Source organism: Eriocheir sinensis, chromosome 8, assembly GCF_024679095.1.
Source record: "Eriocheir sinensis breed Jianghai 21 chromosome 8, ASM2467909v1, whole genome shotgun sequence".
NCBI lineage: Eukaryota > Metazoa > Arthropoda > Malacostraca > Decapoda > Varunidae > Eriocheir > Eriocheir sinensis.
This window is the reverse complement of record NC_066516.1, coordinates 5,670,245-5,684,795: the sequence shown is the minus strand read 5'-3', so window position 1 is coordinate 5,684,795 and position 14,551 is coordinate 5,670,245.

Sequence of the window (14,551 nt, the reverse complement as noted above, 5' to 3'; positions counted from 1 at the left end):
CTGTCCCAGACCTCCCTCAGACCTCAACCGGAAGTGACGGTTGGTCCAGGCTCTTGCCGACTCTTTTCGTGAAAGTTAAGCATGGAATACTTTTTTGCGCTACTCCTTACGACTCCAAACTCCCGTCACGACGTCGGCACAGCAGTCTCAAGACCTCTTTCAAGACATGCCCGACCCTTTCACATCAGTACCCAAGACCTCGTGTACCCTAGGAGTCGTGGGTTGTCTTGGCCCAGAGTCGGCACAGTGTGAACGAGGCTTTAAGGCCCCGTGTTATCATTACCCGCCACGCACAATGTAGTGACCCTCCTGATGCGGGAAGCGACCTCAGATCTTCAATGAACCCTAACTTCAAGCAGCTACAGCGTATGCCCCCATTATAGATAGATAGATAGATACAGATGATTTTTCATTCCCCTTCCGACCATGTCACAAAGCTTCCAAACAAAGAGCAGATCGCAGCAATTGGAACACAAATAATGAAATGGACTTTGAGACACTCGGATCCAGGTAAAAAAGTTGTTTGGGACGAACAGAACCTCTACCAGTGTACTATGCGGGAGAGCAATTATGTCGTTTGTTCCTATACGTAGTCTTTATAACTCTTCAAGGTAGGACGGTCGGAGAGGGAAAATAATATAGTAAGTGTGATGAGTAAGATAATGGTGAAAGATGAATAAAAACACAGTTATGAGAAGGAAAGAGGCAAAGAAATGCAAGTAAATGAGCGAAAGAGAAAAGAAAAAACAGAGAGAGAGAGAGAGAGAGAGAGAGAGAGAGAGAGAGAGATGCAATGATGAAGCGGGAAGGGGAAAGGGGGAAGTTCCAAGTGAAGTGACGTTAACCATCCTTGTAACGGACTGGGTGGCAGCAGCCTGCCGCTGGCCGGTGGAGCGGGCTCCACGGGGTTCCCTAAGGACGGGGCGGCCACCGCTACCGTGGAGAAGGTCGCTGTGGACCCTTGCCGTAAAGTTGACGAGGGGAGACTCAAAGATTTACCAAAAGTGCCTGATCTAGACAGCATGAAGACAAGTTTGGAAAGTGGCACGAATGACACCATGAAGACCGTGGAAAGGAAAGTCTTTAATAATACAGATGAAACGGGGCATGTAACCGGAAACAAGACAGTCGTTGAAAAGACTACGGAAACTGACGTAAAGCCCAACGGAAATGTATCAAAGATTACGGAAACACAGGTTGTTATTGATGAAGAAGGTAAAGAAAGTGGCGAAAAATCTGTCACAAAGAGCGAAACTCTGACGGAAACCACTCCACACAACAGCTAGGTCGCTAACAGAGACGGTGGACCTGAAAAAGGTCATGGACGAAGAGGGTAATGAAATTAACGAAAAAGCTGTTATAAAGAAGGAAGCAACAGTACAGCCTCTTACCAGTGCCACTGAAGAAAAGCCGAAGGACGATAAAGCCGCAACTCTTCTTTTTCCGAAGGTAGGGGCGGATGACCAAGGTAAAAACAAAACAGAAACTACATTTAGTGCCCCAGGAAAGAGCGACGAACCTCAGCAAGTAGAACGAACAGAGAAAACAACGGAGATTTTGCCCGGCAATAAAACGAATGAATTTTTGGTGACAGAGAAAGAAGAAAAACTACCTTCACAGGAAACCATTATGGAGACATATGTGGAGAGTAAGGATGCTACAGATAAGGACAATGAACCACAGAAAGTAGAACGAATAGAAAAAAACAGTGGAGATTCTGCCAGGCAATAAAACGAATGAAGTTTTCGTTACAGAGAAAGAAGAAGAACTACCTTCACGAGAAACCATTAAAGAGACAAAAGAGGAGAGTAAAAACGTTACAGAAAATGGCGATGGACCACTGATAGTAGAACGAACAGAGATAACAAAGGAGATTCTGCCCGGCAATAAAACGAATGAAATTTTAGTAACAGAGAAAGAAGAAAAACTACCTTCACAGGAAAGCATTACGATGACATCTGTGGAGAGTAGGAATGCTGCAGAAAAGAGCGATGGACCTCATAAAGTAGAACGAACAGAGAAAACAATGGAGATTCTGCCAGCCAATGAAACGAATGAAATTAAAGTAACAGAGAAAGAAGAAAAACTACCTTCACAGAAAACCATTAAGGAGACATCTGTGGAAAGTAAGAACGTTACAGAAAATGGCGATGAACCTCAGCAAGTAGAACGAACAGAGAAAACAATGGAGATTCTGCCCGGCAATAAAACGGATGAAATTTTAGTAACAGAGAAAGAAGAAAAACTACCTTCACGGGAAACCATTAAGGAGACTTCTGTGGAGAGTAAAAATGTTACAGAAAATGGCGATAGACCTCTGATAGTAGAACGAACAGAGGTAACAAAGGAGATTCTGCCAGCCAATGCAACGAATGAAATTATAGTAACAGAAAAAGAAGAAAGACTACCTTCACGAGAAACCATTAAGGAGACAAAAGAAGAGTAAAAACGTTACAGAAAATGGCGACGGTCCTCTGATAGTAGAACGAAAAGAGATAACAAAGGAGATTCTGCCAGCCAATGAAACGAATGAAATTTTAATAACAGAGAAAGAAGAAAAACTACCTTCACGAGAAACCATTAAGGAGACTTCTGTGGAGAATAAGAATGTTACAAAAAATGGCGATGGACCTCATAAAATAGAACGAACAGAGAAAACAATGGAGATTCTGCCCGGCAATAAAACGAATGAAGTTGTAGTAAAAGAGAAAGAAGAAAATTTACCTTCACGGGAAACTGCTGTGACGCCACCGAAGGTTGTTAAAAAGATTAGAAGGAAAGTTTGTAGTTGTGACTCGTTGTGGACCCTTTCGGTGGTAACATAAAAATTTTTTGAAAGAATCGCTGCTGTTGTATTGAAGGAAATGACAACAGAGTAGTGATAATGTGTTGCTGTTTCTCTTATCAACTTCGTTGAAAAAAATCAAAATCAAAATAAATATTGAAGAAGTTGGGAGACCGTGAACCATTCATATATGTCACTTATGAACACGGTGATTGCGGCCCCGGTTTAGATTCGAGAAAGTTATGTTTCTTTTAAGAGTGTACACAAACAATACCGGTTTGTCTCCGGCCTTGAATATTACAGCATTTAGTGGCGTCCTTAGTTAACAGTTTACCACAGTTTACCTTCCGCAGGTTTCCCCAGTGAGCACTGAGGCCACGCGCAGTTATAGCTAACACCCCAACTTTACCTCTTACTTATATAGTTACCGCAGCACCCAGATTCAGAGAGCCGTTATTTAAGGGAACATGTATAAAATTTCAGCCTGTCTCCCTGCACGCATTATTCACGCCCAGTTAGTGCCACATCAAGTGTCAAAGAGACATTTTTTTAAGGTAAGATACACATGATGCCAGCCTGTCTCTTTTCATGTATTATAATCCAGACCCTGCTACGTCGCATCCAGTGTCAAATAGCCATTTTCTAATACAATATATATATATATATATATATATATATATATATATATATATATATATATATATATATATATATATATATATATATATATATATATATATATATATATATATATAATGACAGTCTATTTCCATGTATTAATCCGGACCCAGCTAACGCCGCATCCAATTTCAAAGAGACATTTTTTCAAATATATATACGTAATTCCAGACTGTCTCCATAAACTAAACCACACTCAGTTAATTTCTGCACCTGTATTACGTTTAGGAGAGCCAGATTTTAAAGGAAGACCTGCATACATAACGTCGGTCTGCCTCAGTTCAGTAAACCACCACAAATTTAAAACAAGTAAACGGGCATCGTATTATTCCACGCCCGGTTAACGTCGTCTCCAGTTCCAAAGAGCCACAATTTTTAGGTAATATAAATCTACACGTCAGGCCATTTTGTCTCCTTGTATAAATTCACCCCCAGTCAATACTCCCGTCCAGATTCCGTTTACGTGCGCCAAGCTTTAAAGGAAGACCTATACATGCATAACCCTGGTCTACTTCAGTTCAATAATCCACCACAAATGTAAGCCACGAGTAAGCGCGTCTCGCCACTTTGTCCCCGTTCATTAATGCGCCAAGAAGCTCTGACAGGCGTCCCCGAATACTGAACGAACCTCCTCTTCTGCTGCTGCTGCTGTGTACCGAAACGCCACATTATTCACGAGGTCAGGCGGGGGAATGGGTTTAGTCTTTCGTACGGGAAAGGAGAGAGAAATAGCGAGTGGAGTAAAGAGAGAGGGAGAGAGTAAGAAATGAGGATCCCATGGGTCAAGCACTACGAGGCTCTACGAAACGCTACGATTATGCTACGATTATCCTCAGATTTGAATCCAATAGGTTACGGTAAGATACGATTTGATCACGATCACCTACCCACGCGCTCACCAGCTGACCTCCCTGCCACCTTCCCCCTGCCCTCTCTGCCGCTCCCCTCCTCACGCCACAGCACCCCAGCACGACCCAGCCCCGTCGCCTCCCCGCCCCTCTCAGTGAATAGGCCAACCGACCTCTTGCAGACTCCTTACGTTCTTATGTTCTTATGTTCTTAATGGTGATAATGATAATAATAATGATAATAATAATAATAACAATAATAGTAATAATAATAATAATAATAATAATAATAATAATAATAATAATAATAATAATAATAATAATAATAATAATAATAATAATAATAATAATAAAAATAATGATGGTAATAGAGAAGAAAAAAGATCAAGAATAAGAATGAGAGGAAAGATAAAAAGAACAAAAAAAATAGAACAAAGGAAGAAAATAAATAAAGAATAAAAATAAAGATAAAAAAGAATAAGACAAAAGGAAGGAAATCATTATGAACAGGAAAAAGAACAAGAACAAGAAAAAGAAGGAGGAGTAGGAGGAAAAGGAGAAAAAGAAGAAGAAAAATAAGAAGCAGATAAAAAAGGAGAAATATTTAATCGTTGAGTATAATTGTATCCATTAACATCACAAAGGACCTCATCTACCCCTTCCTCCTCTTCCTCCTCCTCTTCCTCATCATCTCCCTTGCCTTCGTCATCTTCCCCTTCCTCACACACTTACATCTGAAGACCAACGTCCAGTCCCCCCCGCCCTTCCTTTCCCCTCCTTTGGCCTTGCTTAATGGGGGAGGGAGGGAAGGGGAGAAGGGGGTGGGGGGTAAGATCGCTATTTCCGGTCCAAAATTCCTACAAGCCACCCACGTTTTTTTTTTTTTTTTTTTTTTTTTTGCCTAACAGATATTCAAGATTATTTTATTTTTACCATTTGAAAGTGTTTTAAAAGTGTTTCCTCTCGTAAGGTATAACAACCACTACTCCTACCTATACTACTACTACTACTACTACTACTACTACTACTACCTCTACAACTGCTACTACTTCTTCTACTAATTCTACTACTAATTCTACTAATTCTCTTTCTCCACTCGTTTTCCTTCCTTCCATTCTCATTCTCCCTTCTTTTTCTTCTCATCCTAGCTTCATTCCTTTCTTTCTTCCTCCCTCTACTCTCTTTTCTCTCCACTCAGTTTAGTCTCCTCTCCCTTTTCTTCTTCACTTTTCTAACATTTTTTCCACTGCCTCTATCTCATAATACTATACTACTACCACTACTACTACTACTACTACTGCTACTACTACTACTACAATTCCTACTACTACTACTGCTACTACTATTGCTACATTAGTATCCTTCAATCACCCTTCACGAACAATTTATAATATCAAACACAAAAACCCAATATTCACCTTTCGTTCGTTACCTCAACTGACCTTACTACCTACGCACTCTCTCTCTCTCTCTCTCTCTCTCTCTCTCTCTCTCTTGGTAGTAACGGAAAAGCAAACTGTAACGGTATTAACTGGATACAATTTCTAGAAGATCACGAAGACTGTTCTCTTCTTGGCGACAGCTCACCAACACATGTAGCAGGTTGGGCCACCGCGCACTTTTTTTGGCACGACGGGTGACGTAGAGTAAAGCGCCACAATCAAGAAAAACAGTGACAGAGTACAGATCGTCAGGGTACAGGTACGCGCAGTGGTGTGGCGATGTGGCACGAGGTGAGCCCGATCTGGGCACGAGGTGTTGCGAGACGCATAATGAGGTACACGAGGATGGGCATTGCGTCATCGCGACGCACACGAGTGTGTTTTTCAAACCCAACGACCCGCCTTGAGGGGTCGCACATTGTTGCCGATGTAGATGCGTCCAATATTTCAGCGCCTCCTCCCCGGTATAAATAAAAAGGTGGGAATGATGATCAAAAAGCTCAAAAGCTACTGGGGCAAGCAGGCAGGATGAGGAAAGAAACAGACACAGACAAAGAGAGTGCTGCAATACCAGGAGTCCTGATGGTGATTGCTGCGCTGCAGCTGACGTCGAAAAACTCCTTCATACCTCCGTGCCACCCTCCAAACTTCGCTTCAAACATGAACTTTTCGGAGATGGAGGATGACCACCCAATCCAAAATCCAAACCAGACCAAGCCACCAGAAGAGAGCCCCTGTCATTTGATATTGGACCGCTACTCAAATTTTCATCCCCAAAGTCGACTGCGAAGATATCGTGGAGAACATACCAAATCGATACGCTTTACTCAAACTCGACGGAACAACATCAACAGCAAGAAGGCCGTCGTCGAAGACTGGCTGCTTTTTGCATCACATGCAAGCAGTTCCCTGGCAAGAAAAGGATGGGTATATCCATCCAAGGAGGCAGAAAGATGGAGCAATAATTAAATAATAAATAATATATATATATATATATATATATATATATATATATATATATATATATATATATATATATATATATATATATATATATATATATATATATATATATATATATATATATATATATATATATATATATATATATATATATATATATATATATATATATATATATATATATATATATATATATATATATATATGTATATATATTATGGGGACAGTACCTTTTCCATGTGTGATTCTCTGATTTAATTTTCCAAGTGTTTTACCTTTTACCAGTTATTATTTCAATACCTTATTTATATATTCAGTTATTATTTTCCAAGTTCTTTATTACCAACTCTTCATTATTCCCTTTTATCTGTTATCATTTCAAATCCTCAATTTTCAATCCATTTCTTAACTTCCCAAGTTTTAGTATATTTTTTTTCTCTTTTACCATTTATGTCCCAATTATTTATATTCAGTTTGTAGTTTATAATTTTTTTTTACTGGTAAAAGGAAACATTAAAAAAGTGTTTTTAATGTCTCCTTTTACCAGTTATTATTTTATATCCATACTTATATTATAAATGAAAAGGGAAAAAATATAGTTGTTTTTTTCATATTTATTTCATACATTTTAACATATTTTTATATGCAATACATTTTTATTTTGTTTACATTTACTCGTCGCTATCCTCCGCCTCGTAGCCCTTCGGCGTCTCGATCATGGGGGACATTATGGCCTTTTTCGCCGGCGATTTCGTCTTCTGGCCCTGGAGTTTGGTGGTTCCTCCATGAGGCTGATCATGTACGCGATCTTGGAGAAGAGTACTCCATGATGCATGGGGGAAACCTTCTTCAGGCGAGTGTACATAAATTCAACAAACTGCCGGATGTCAGCGTCAGGTCCCTCGACTGGTGGTTTTCGTGTAGCTAGCAGCTGTGCACTCTGGAGTAGTTCTTGGATGGCACTGCTCTCCTGGGTAGATTTGGTGGATCGTGGGCTGGATAGTTCCTCCTCCTGCCGTTCCTTCTTCCTCTTCCTCCTGGCAATTGAGTGGGCCGATAGGACAGACTCATGGCTGGAGGAATCTTGATCGTCACCTTGTCTGCCGAAGTCATCACTAGGGTGCGTACTTTCGTGGGCGATGTGACCTGCCAGGAAGCCCCAAACCTCGACGATCTTCTGCTCCCTCTGCGTCCTCGGCCTGGCTGCTGATCCACTCTTGCTCTCCCTCTTCTCGATTTTCCCAAAATCTGTTCTCTTCTTGTCCACCACCTTCTTCACCTGCTGGTGAGAACAGTCCGAGAAAGTTTGGGCCAGGTCCTTCCAGAGGCTCTCCTTCCACGCCGGATTCAGCCACTTCTCGTTCCGCTTATCGTAGAGCTCTGGATGCAACTGGACGTAGTTTGCTATCTCCCTCAGTTGGTCGTCGTTGAAGGGGTAGTCCTGAACGTCTTTCTTGGATGGCCGAGTGCGTTTCCTGGAGAGCCCAGCAACAGGTTGTACCTTCACCACTTCCACATCAGGAACGTCAGTGTCGTCAGGAACCTCAGGAGGAACATCACCAGTTTCTTCCTCCTGCAGACTCGGGGAAGACTCCTGCTGTGGTGCTTGCTGCTTGCCTTTCTTGGGCATCTTGGAAAGGTTGGCTGGAGATGGGAGGGTTCTTCTTCTGTCTGTGTTTGCGAGATAAGTGACCATGTGGCCCACGGGTGCTGTTTATATACCCCTTGGATCAGGTCACGTGAGAGGCAATTATACAGCTCGCCACCACCTCGCGCTAACTTCGTGCCCACCTCGGACTAACGTCGCGCCCACCTCGCACTAACCTCGTACCACCCCGCACCACACCTCGTGACACCTCGCGCCCAGGTAGCACGAGCTCGCACCACTGCGCGCCAGGCGCGACGTCGTGCCAATAGGCGCGAGGTGTCTCGAACAGGGTACGAGGTGTCACGAGGTGATGGCACGAGGTGGGGCCGACGTCGCCACTTCGTACCACGTCGGGAAAAAAAATGAAACTGTTTTAATTTTAACGCGATGTCGTGCCACCTGCCTCGACTTCCCCGACTTGGTGGCAAGAGGTCTGCACGAGCTGCCGCGCTGTTGGGCACGAGTTGGCGCGAATTGGGTGCGCACTCACCTCGTGCCACGTCGTGCCCAAAAAGTGCGCGTGTGGCAACCCGCCTTTAGGAGGCAAACTAGATTATGCCTGTCTTCTTTATGGCTCTGGGCTAACGGCCACGTGTCATGTAGTGAGAGAGTTGCTGAGCGATCATTTTGCGTTATATGTCGAACTCCCTTTCACTAAAATAGTTACATATGTCCAAAGGAAACGACTCACTGTACCAAAAGGGAAAGCTAATGAGTTTGTAGATGGGATTGAGAAGTGGTATCTGGACTATAAACCTTTGAATTTGGACTGTTTCTACGAAGATTTAATAACAAAGATAGAAGAACTGTTGCCCGATAATAGAACAAATACCACAGGTAGAAAACGTAGTCATTTCAAGCACAGCTATTCTAATGATAAATGGGTTAAGGAGTGGAGTAAGATTCTAGCCAACTCAGTTAAACAGTGGCGGGTCACCAGAAGTGATGATGACAAGGAAGTCATGCTTGAAGTAGCTAAAACCTGTAGCATTGTGAGGCAGGAAGCGAGGACGGAATACTGGCAAGGCTTCGCTCAAGATATTAGTAAAACTAAGAATATTGCAGACATATGGAAGAAAGTAAATAGAGTAAGGGGTAAAAAAACATCACCTATTGCGTCTGTGCACCCTGAAAAGACAGCCAATGACCTAGCCACCAAGTGGGCCGAGACAGCTAGTATTTCCTCGCTCCCTGCTGAAACGCAAGGAATTCTTGGTAGAGGTGAGGCAATGAAGAACGCAATGATCGCTGCTCAGTTTAGCATGAGTAGTCCAACATGCACTAAGATTACTCAACTGGAGCTTCTCAGTGCTGTTAAAAAAGGAAACTCCACAGCTCCAGGCCCAGATGGAATAACTTATGATATCCTAAATTGTCTTGTCTCACTAAAAAATAGCCCTTTACTTGATCTATTCAATATGAGTCTTGAAAGTGGTGTTTTGCCTAAAAAGTGGAAGGAAGCTGTCATTGTTCCCATACCTAAAGGTAATGGGGAATTCAGGCCGATCTCATTGACTTCATGCATGTCTAAGATGATGGAGAGAATTATACTTAACAGACTATTATATGCCTTGGGTGATAATCTATCTAACAATCTGTATGGATTTGTAAAAGGAAAAGGCACAACAGAATGCATTATAAAATGTTTGTCCTACGAACACGGGAACTGCAGAGTGTTTATAGACCTCCAAGGGGCCTTCGATAGAGCCCACGGTCAAATAATCTCCTATGAGCTTGCCAGTCTGGGTGTGTCAGGGAGATTGCTTAGGTGGATATCTGACTATCTGACGGGCAGAAAAGCAAGTGTCTGGTACCAAGGATGTTTCTCTGAACAAAAAAGCTTTCATCTAGGCACTCCACAAGGAGGAGTACTTAGCCCTACTCTCTTTAAAACGTAATAATCAACAAAGTAGCTTCAGACAAGTACCCTAGGGATGTTCAACCTATTATATACGTTGACGACATCTTACTGTGCAGGTAGCACTGGAGCAGCTCTCCACGTCATGTAAATCATTGGGCCTAGTAATAAATGAAAATAAAATAAAATTTCAATGCAGACATAAAAAAATTACTACATTAAATTTAAACTGGAAGAAAATAGAACAAGTTGACAGATATAAGTATTTGGGTACTTATGTCGGGTACTCTGGCAAGGGGAAGGAGGCCGAGACGAGACACGTCATGGCAATGTGCAGGGCTCGCCTCCAGCCCCTCAAGTGCCTGGCGTGGTATGGGCGAGGAATTGGAATACCTATACTGCGCATGATATACATCAGCAGAGTTAGATCCATAATCGATTATGCTGCTCCAGTGTTGTCTGTTGTGTGTAAAGGTAAAATAAGAAAACTAAAGGTAATTCAGAATGAAGGCATGAGAATCATATTAGGATGCCAAAGAAACACCATGGTCGAGACGATGAAAATGGAATTAAACTTGCAGAGTGTATATAGATGACAGGGTCCAAGAAATCAATAGAAAAAATGTAATAAAACTAATCCGAGCAGGGGATGGTAAGGAAATAAGAAAATATATCGTAAGTGGAAAGCGATCTAACATAGATTATGTAAGAAATATTGTAAAGTATGTGAACTTGTATCAGCTGCAGGTCCAGTGCACAGAGTTAAGTGGTGACTATGTTGATATTCCACCTTGGCAAGGAAGTGGAGGTGATGTATGTATCAAAACACTAGCCATGAAAAAGTCGAAGTACTCCCTTGAACAACTTAACCTCATTTTTAACAATTTTATAGAGTGCGCGATTACATGCCTCCTGACTCGCGCTACACCGAGTCGGAGTATGGGTCGCGGCTCAGTGACGGCATCTCGTCCACTCACGCCGAGCTCCAGGGTATAAAACTAGGTCTGACACAAACTCTCTCCATCAAAAAAGACGTACATATGTTTGTTGACAGCAGATCGGCTCTGGAGTCCCTATACAGCAATAAGCCCGAGTATCACATTCTTGTAACAGCGTGTAAACGTTTAATACAGTCGAGTGTCTAGGCAGCAGGGTATTCTGTCAAGCTGTACTGGCTGCCATCTCATGTGGGCATTAAATGCAACGACACGGCTGACAAAATAGCAAAATCGGCCTGCGATAAAGAGCATATTGACATTGTGTGCCCCATATCAATACGGCAAATAAGGTCAATAATAAAGTCAAGGCAGGATAAGGTCGGATCGCCCAGAAGGGCGGAGATGTATGACTCCAGCCCAACTCTCCAGCACTACATGCACGTGAGTCAACACACAGACGTCACATACGGCAGAGGTGGTGATAGTGTGCATGACACCGTTATGATGAGACTAAGGCTAGGCTATAAGTATTATTGGGAGCTTGGGCTCCCAGTAAATGATGAATTTAAAAAATGTGGCATATGTGGACAGGACGACTCTCACACACTAACCCATTTGTACTGACTTGCCCCTCCCTCTATAAATATAGAAACAACTTTATACACGATGTCAAGGAACAAATAGTGTGGATAATAAATAATAATGAGGTTAGGGAAATTCTCTGTAAATACAAATCTTTCGCTCCCCGAGTCTAAAATTGTAAGTATGTGTGTGTGTGTGTGTGTGTGTGTGTGTGTGTGTGTGTGTGTGTGTTTAAGAATGTACAGACTCATTTGTTTTATGTAGGGGCTATACCATTATCATAGAGGAAATCATATGTAATGAGTTTGTGTATGCCAGTGTTCTTGTGTGTTGCTGGTCCTAGTTGACTGTTTGTAAGATCATAGTAAGTGTACGTGTGTGTGTGTGTGTGTGTGTGTGTGTGTGTGTGTGTGTGTGTGTGTGTGTGTGTGTGTGTGTGTGTGTGTGAATAATGAATTGTTTATGCACTGCCTAATGCCAACAATATGTATGTTCTATTTTCTATGCACTTAAGAGTACGCCACAGTAGGGAAATGTAATTTAGGGGTGCAAGCAGAAATCTGCCTCATCCATTTGACTGTAATTTGTCAATAAACCATATCAAATCAAATCATAATTCTCTCTCTCTCTCTCTCTCTCTCTCTCTCTCTCTCTCTCTCTCTCTCTCTCTCTCTCTCTCTCTCGTTTCCTTTCTAGACATGCTAAGTTACCTGTTACAGAGAAAAGAATAAGCATGGGCAAAAGTTTTCAGTGTGTATAATTATCAACTCTAACTTTGCAACCGTTTTCGTGCAGCAGTGGTCAGCGTGTCTGAGTACGACTCCGCTTGTTTGAACTCCGGCCCTGGGCGGATCAGAGTACGTCGGTCTGTGAAGTATCCTAATAGTCTTGAAGGTGAAAACTGGTGGTGGAGTTGTATTAGTGGTGTATTAATTAGTGATGTTAAGCTGTTTGGTGAGGAATGATTTGGTGGTGAATTGATCGAGTGGCGGTGATGAAAATTGGTGATGATTTGGTGTTGAAATGGTGATGAAGTGGTACTAAAGTGACTCGTGACATCTCCGAACCGCTGCCTTTTTGAGCCTTTGTGAAATCCAAAATCGCAACAGTCTACTTTCCCCAAGTTTCCCCAGGTAGCTTATATATCCATTTATCGACCAGCCCGAAAGGGAGAATGACCAACTGAGTGACCTGCCCGGGCCGCATATTCCCGAAGTATGTACGGGTATGTGCCGCCTACTCTTGAACAGGGCAGGATAGGTTAGGTTTGGTAATGTAAGATTTGAATGAAAACCAATAAGCAATTTTGAGTGGGAATCACAATGAAAGTATTATCCAGAACGGCCCGTGGTTAGTTTCAAAGGTACATACATGCAGCCGATCGAGCGTCTTCACTCTGCAAGGACCACATACCCGCAGAGACTTCGGGAATATGCGGCCCGGGCAGGTCACTCAGTTGGTCCTTCTCCCTTTCGGGCTGGTCGATAAATGGATATATAGGCAACCTGGGGAAACTTGGGGAAAGTAGACTGTTGCGATTCTGAATTTCACAAAGGCTCAAAAGGGCAACGGTTCGGAGATGAGCACCGCAGCCACATGGAGCCATAGCGTATGCTCCCACCTTTATATTTAATCTCACCACTTCATCATCAATTCACAACCACCACCACCACCTTACCACTTTCCCACGAGTCACTTTAGTACCACTTCATCACCATTTCAACACCAAATCATCACCACTTTTCATCACCGCCACTCGATCAATTCACCACCAAATCATTCCTCACCAGACAGCTTAACATCACTAATTAACACACCACTAATACAACTCCACCATCAGTTTTCACCTCCAAGACTATTAGGATACTTCACAGACCGACGTACTCTGATCCTCCACTTGGGGCGGGAACAGTAGGTAGGTATAATTTATAGGCTATTAGTGTTTGTACTTGAAGATAAACTGTGTTATATGTTCAGTGAGTTGGATATAATCGTTGGATATTCAATCGTGATACTATAACGAAAATATCAGACATATGAAAACTGAACCAATGGATATTTGTGATACCATAAAAATGAATGATATTGATATTGGTACGAACCTAAACAAAGCCAAGTGACTATGATGATGCCAAGTTTATCAAAAGGACATTAGTAGGCTATTCATGAAAGCAATTACAACTCACCCACTCACCTCGATGTTGCTAATAAGTGCGTCGAGGATTATTATTGAGGCGAGTTCCTTTCGTTTCGCCGCAAAACTGACAATCCTTTGATGCACAACGAACACACAAGGGCACACAGGCTTTGACACAGGGCACATATCACGTACGCGCGGGGGACCAACTGACACCTAGATGAACCCCTGTTACCCCCCGGTGCGACTCGACTCAGTAAAATATGTGTAACAAGTGCTTCAATCTTGCTTCACAGGGGCAGCTTTCTCATACGTTTCCATCTCCCATAACTACTATTTCCAAAGGCCTAAAAGGAGATTGATTGGGTTTTCATGTGTTTTTTTCACAGTCACGGTACAGAAGAAGGGTCACACTACCACTGTTTGATCTTGATGAGCTCGGGTGGTATTTATTCGAAGACGCTTCCATCTCCCATAACAACTATTTCCAAAGGCCTAAAAGAAGATTGATTGGGTTTTCATTTTTTTTTTTTTCACATTCACGGTACAGAAGGGTCACACTACCGCTGTTCGATCTTGATGAGCTCGGGTGGTATTTATTCGCTTCCACCTCCCACATCTACTATTTCCAAAGGCCGAAAAGGAGATTATATAAGCGGGTTTTCATGTTTT